This window comes from Populus alba, chromosome 8 (genome assembly GCF_005239225.2).
Source record: "Populus alba chromosome 8, ASM523922v2, whole genome shotgun sequence".
NCBI classification, from domain to species: domain Eukaryota; kingdom Viridiplantae; phylum Streptophyta; class Magnoliopsida; order Malpighiales; family Salicaceae; genus Populus; species Populus alba.
Window position 1 is genome coordinate 7,193,524 of NC_133291.1, and position 6,525 is coordinate 7,200,048.

The 6,525-nt window shown below is 37.0% G+C and overlaps 1 long non-coding RNA gene across 9 annotated transcripts; it reads right to left on the reverse strand.

Moving 5' to 3' along the window:
* Nucleotides 1–581: 581 nt before the first annotated feature.
* LOC118040029 (uncharacterized) lies at nt 582–5,663 on the reverse strand. Of its 9 annotated transcripts, none has more exons than XR_012170419.1 (6): nt 5,485–5,634; nt 5,096–5,404; nt 4,639–4,860; nt 4,289–4,439; nt 3,110–3,187; nt 599–924 (listed from the first exon to the last, which is right to left on the reverse strand). It is a non-coding gene; the product is annotated as an uncharacterized lncRNA (long non-coding RNA). The 9 variants fall into 9 exon arrangements; XR_012170420.1 differs by lacking the exon at nt 599–924 and adding an exon at nt 1,601–3,008; XR_012170416.1 differs by having other exon boundaries at nt 582–924; nt 3,110–4,439; nt 5,485–5,663.
* Between the last annotated feature and the right edge of the window lie 862 nt (nt 5,664–6,525).

Consider the following 6,525-nt stretch of genomic DNA (forward strand, 5'->3'; position numbering starts at 1 on the left):
TTTGGCCGGGGCAAACCCAGTCGACCCAAGACCCGGTCCACACAGCCACATCTGGGTGAGACCGGGTCAATTTTTTTTTATTTTCCTTGTCATTAAACGACGTCGTTTAATGAAATCTTAAATCCTAAAATGCTGAACACTGAAGACAGAAGAAGAATGAAGCACTTAACCTAATATGTCTTTGAAAATTGAACGGAGCAGAAGAAGAACGAAGCAGTTAACCATTGATCTCTACGAAAAAGGTTTGAATCTCCTTCTTTCACTCTTTGCTTTGTTTATTCTTGGCCGTTTTCTCATTTCTGGGTTCTAGCATCAATTTCAGTTTCAACCCGATTCAAGTTCATCCTTCTTTCACTCGCTGTCATCGATTTCTCTGGACTGATTTATGCATCAATTTCGCTAATCCAGTCACCTCAGCCCTCAGGTATGTCATAACCCAATTTTTGAATAAATAATAAAAATTAAATATAATTGACAATGGGGTTAAGACAATAAATTTTGAAGTTTGGAGATGTAATTTGAGAGTTAATTGATCAATTTTGAAAGAATTCAAAGTTAAAAATTTAATTAAGGGTCAAATTGAATAATCCAGGAATTAAGGACTGTTTTGTAAACAGTGTACCAACTTAGGGATTTAATTGAAATTTATCAAAAAAAGGGGCAAAATTAAAAGAAACTTTTAATTGTTTAGGGGTCTAATTGCCGAATTTCCAAAGTCCAGGGGTTAAATTGAAAATGTCTGTGGCTGCTTGAAACGTCGCCGTTACTGTTGGAATCCATTGCTGCCGAAACGTCGTCGTTGCTGGTGGAACAGCCGTGTTCGTCTTCTGCATCCCGATTCAATAGGCTAAAGATCTGCAACGAAATTGATCCAATCGTGGACCATATCTATCGCCCACGATCTCGTCGGGGAAGAGAAGAGTCCTGCAAAGACAGGACTAGTTAAAAGAGAGGGGCTGGGGAGTTTATAAAAGGAAGCAGAAAACCTAGTAACCAGAGGGGAGCAAAAAAACCCAGAAAAAGCAGAGTTAAGAACAAAGAGGAAGCAAGAAATCAACCCAGAAAAGCAAGAAATCAGACCAGAAAAATAGAGAAAACAAAACACAACCCAAAAATACTGAGTCAAAAGAAGAAAAACAACCCAAAACAGAGGAACTCACAGCACAGAAACAGAGCATAAAAAACCCAAAAAAAATATACAGAGAAGGGGAAGAAAGGCAGAGTAGAGTCACAGATCAGCCCACGACCTTCGTCCCTGCAAAAAAAGAACAAGCCAAGAACCGGAGAAAAACAGACGAACATAAGCAGAGGACATCCACCGTGACCAGAACCATTGTTGTTGCTGCCTTCGGTGTATCCAGAGCCAGGTAAGTAAGTTTCTCTTTCACCGCTTTTCATTTTAATTCACTTCCTACTGTACATTCTCAATTTAATTCTCTTTAGCAGCTAATGCACGCGTGATTTCGTTCACGCGTGCTTTATGTTGCCCAGCCGGGTCACTGGCTTGGGCCAGTGACCGAGCTGGCTGGGCCGAGCCCAGCCCATGTAGCTCAGCCTCCAAAAAATAAAATAAAAAATAAAATAGAAAAAAATAAAAAATAAAAAATGTTTATGCATAAATAAAAATAATGTAAATTTATTGGTTTATTCACTAACGCCAGAGTTAGGAATAAAAATACCGGTTTAAATTTATATTATTTTTATTCGTTGTATTTTATTTTATTTAGCTAGAAAAATAAAAAAAATATGTGCACGCGTAAAAATAAATGTATTATTATTTATTTATTCACTGGCGCCAGAGTCGGGAATAAAAAAAAAACATTTGATTTAAATTTTTTTTTTTAGCTACGTAATATTTATCAACGCCAGAGTTGGAAATATTCGTAGTTAATATTCACTGGCGCCAGAGTCAGGAATATTGTAAGAAAATTTTCATAACATAAAAAAAATAAACATTTAGCAATTTACGACGAAACTAGCAATGCAGCCTGCCTCAGGCAGGACGTTTAAGGGGTGATAATATCTTTCATTTTACGTAACCAGTCCCGAACCATAGAATTTCTGTTGACCAGTTAGGGTTCCTAGTGACCATAATACTAGGTGGCGACTCCTTAAACAAGACACTTTCCCATTAAAGAACAGGATGCCAGAAATCTGTTCTTTTTAAATTAATTCGAGCATTAATTTTTAAGGCCGCCGCGATGTCGGGTGCGACAAGCATCAATTTCAGTTTCAACCCGATTCAAGTTCATCCTTCTTTCACTCGCTGTCATCGATTTCTCTGGACTGATTTATACATCAATTTCGCTAATCCAGTCACCTTAGCCCTCAGGTATGTTTCTCCAACCCAATTACTGCTACAGTTTCTGTATTTTCTTCTACCAGTGACCTCTGTTTCTATAGCCTGATTTCTGCATCAATTCTATTTGGGTTGCGTGTCCTCTTAGCCATTTCTTTGATTCCTCTTTCGTGTTAGCTTCTCTTTGGTTTTCGCTAATTGCTAGAGGCTGGCTTTTAGGCTTTCTTAATGGGGAAACTATTCTTTCTTGATTGATATAGTTTCTGCTGTTTCATGAGATTTTCTTCAAGTATCCCATGATCGTGTATGAGGCATAACCTGCTTAATAAATAAAGCTGAAGTTCTTTGTTTGCCCAGCACTCAAAATCTTGACAATTAGACCAAGCTAGGTTGATTTCTTGAGGTTAGAGACATTTCTGCTCTGAGTTTTCTTTTGGTAAGGAATTCTGCCGTACCTTTTGACCCTTTCGGATCTAAGCTTGACAGAAAGCTCAAGTTACTGCCATTAGCAATATGCAAAGACATTTCCGACAAGTCAAGAGACAGGCCAGGAATATAAATTACGGGGAGGCAAAGAAATGCAGGTAACAAAATCCACAAAACAAGGAAACTCGAAGGCCTAAGAACAATGCTTGCTTTTACAGAAATTTGTAAGTACTGCCCAAGGATGAACGTTCTACTGAATATTCTTACGGACAAAAATGGAAACCTGAAGGCAGAATCAGCACAATAATAATAATAAAAAAAAGTGGTTCTCAAAATAAAGAATGTTAGTGGAAGAATCGGTGCCTGATAAACAGAAGTGCTCACCGGGAGATTGTATCTGGCTGCCTCTATCTACATGAGCTTGTGGTAGCATGTCCTTCCTGTGAAGAGAATCTCGTAGCCCTTGCCACAATTGGATGAGTACTGGAGATCAATTTCAAGCAAGCAAGAACTCTCTTCACAGAACAAATTCTTCGTAATGTATCTTAAAATTAACTGTTTAACAACTATGGTTACAATAAAAAAGTTTAATTAATTTGAAGTTCTTTTAAATAGAGTTTGATTTATCTTTAAAAATAGAAGAAACTAGAACAGTAGAGTCGAGAAACAATTTCTTCTATATCTTCTATTTATATAGTTTTTTTGGGTTGACCCGGGTTAATTCGGGTTAACCCATCTGACCCGTGACCCCATCACTTGATCGGGTCAATGACCGGATCGGGTTTCAAAACTATGGTTTGAACTTTTAATATATAAAATTACACAATCAAGCGACACATCAGTGTTCATACAAATTTTTAGTTTTAATAATAAAAAAATTTAAATATTAAGAGAGTGATTTTAAATTTAAATACTAAAATTTTTTAGTTTTAAATACAAATTATAAGCGATCATTGTTTGAACTTTTAAATTTTTTATTGCCTTTTAGTTTTAGTATGGGATAGAATAAATTTAGTTTTAATCAATAAAAAATTAACATTGATGCTGACTAGGAAAAAAAAAAAGTTACAGAAATTATACAAATATTGGTATCTATTACTGTTGCGTTTAATCACAACAGAAACAACACGGATAAATATAACTTCAATAACGATGGTAACATAAAAACAAAGACTGTGATAATATAATCAAATCATTAAATATTTGATTATAATTAAATAAATAAATAAATAAAATGTCAAGATCATATTGCTCCCGCAATGCAGGAGCGTACACCTACTTTCATCTTATTAATTTCACCTTTTAAATGTTCTTGAAAACAGAGCGAAGAAAGGAGAAATCTGATTCATAAATATCTTCCGAAAAAATATACAAAAAATATCTTCACGCTTTTGTTTTTTTTTTTTTTTATGAATAAAAATATCTTAGCACTTTATTGAGAGATACAATCTCAGTACGTAATCACGTGATTGCTCCACGTCAGACCTGTTTCTTCATGAATAGTATTCTCTCTATTCTATGGCGGGGAAAAAAAGTAATATTAAATTTAAAAGTAACTAATACCTCCGCGATAAATGGATGAGGCGCCCCCGACTGTAGTGCACATAGTTTTGAAACCCGACCCGGTTATTGACCCGGTCGACCTTCTAGGTCACGGGTCAGGTGGGTTGACCCAGATTAACCCGGGTCAGTCAGCATGCTCGCCATTGTTAGCCTGAAAATTGAGTTCGAATCAGAATAGTTGAACGGACGACAGGGAGAAACTTTTGTCCACGGTTCAATCAAAAGATGCTGTGGAGAACAGAGAGATTTTGGGTTGCCTGTTCTTGATGCGACTCTAATTCATGGGATCTGCTGGTTAGAGAAAAGGGTAAAAAGCACAACCATATCCACAATCCATGACTGGAACATACCTGGACGAGTGGGGAGTTGCGTTTTTGGACTGAATGGCAGGCACCGCTTCTTTTCCTGCTTCTGGGTCTCGACCTCTGTATATATGGCACTGATTCTGCTACACCCTGTTGGCTTCAAGCCACAAATATGACAAATAAAAGGAGATCATCCTTGATCGTCTTCCTGTGTTTATCAACTGCCCTTTTAGGCCTTTTTACATGTCCCGACTCCTGTGTTGTTCCCTTCATATGAAATACATTTCAGGGTGCTTGTTAAAGAAAGCAGATTGCACAAAAACAAATGCTAGCCAAAAACAATTTACATTTCACAAAAAGCAGAAAGATTACATCATCTTTGTGTTTTCATTTCCTCTCTAGACTCTCACTGTTAAATGAAACTACAAATGCCAAAATCACTCGTGTCATTGATTTACAATATTTTCAATCTCTAAATATCTATTGATTTTCTTTTCACCACCTTGTCCAAAACCTGCGGAAGGAAGAACTTTCTTCTTTCCCTTCTCCCTGCAAAAGTCCTAATCATCCCAATCATTTCCCCATCCATCTTTGTTTAGACTCCTAGAAGTAAGGCCGTTTGCTGAGACACTCGCTGAGTGACATGCAGCTGGTGACTTTATTGCATTTTCTTCAGACACTGTAGCAGTAATCGGGTTGGAGAAACATACCTGAGGGCTGAGGTTTCTTCTTCTGCGAAATCGATTGAAGAACCCAGAAGTATGAACTTGAATCGCAACAAGTGAAGAAACACAGAAGTATAAACTTGAAACTGAAATTGATGCCAGAACCTAAAAATGAGAAAATGGCGAAGAATAAACAAAACAGAGAGTGAAAGAAGGAGATTCAAACCTTTTTCGCAGAGATCAATGGTTAATTGCTTCGTTCTTCTTCTGCTTCGTTCAATTCGGGCGAGACAGATTAGGTTAAGTTCTTCGTTCTTCGTTCTTCGTCTGTCTTCGCTCTTCGGTGCTAAGTATGTTTTTAGAGTCATTAAACGGCGTCGTTTAATGACAGGGAGAGTAAAAAAAAAAGTGGCCGGGTCTCACCCGGGTGGACCGGGTCCCAGGTCGACCGGGCCAATTTCCCAAGCGGGTTTTGGCCTCCACCCAGACCGGTTTCGTGCCCGGGTCGGCCGGGTCCCAGGTCGACCTGCCGGGCCGGTCCGGGTTTAAAAACTATGGTAGTGCATATTAAACAGAGTCAAATAATAATAATAATAATAATAATAATAATAATAATAATAATAATGTTTTAAAAGAAGATCGTGCTATTAATATCTTGAAAAAAAATTATATTCATTCACTTCATAAATTACGTGTCTCTAACCCACCAACCCCCAATGCGAGCACCTGGCGTAATCAGGAATCATGTCCTCGAGTCTGTAAGGTCAAAAGGCTCCTAACCATTTGTTCCCCTTTCACCTCTCCACACCTCCCCCCTTGCAGCAGCAGCAGCAGCAGCAACCAAAAAAATAAATATATATGTATGGCATATATGAATCATAAAAGAGGTGTTAAATATGTTTTTGTCTTTTCATCCAAATATTTTTGTTCTCCCTACTGTCCATCGAAATGGGCTTTGATTTTTTTTTTTTTTTTGCCTTTCTATCCTTTCCCTTCCAAAATTACAATTGTTTTATGCCTCCGAAGTTGGTGAAGAACTAATATAAATTAATAAAATATATATGCATGGCATGTATGAATCATAAAAGATATTCAACTTACAAATTTAATGATAACAGACGAATTTAAAGATAAGAGGTTAATCCTACGACGTTAGATTTACTACTAGTAATTTACCTGAAATATCAATCACTTATTCTTGATAGAAATTAAACTGCTTTGTTTTAAACTGACAATTCCAAGCAAGTTTTTTATTTATTTATTTTAA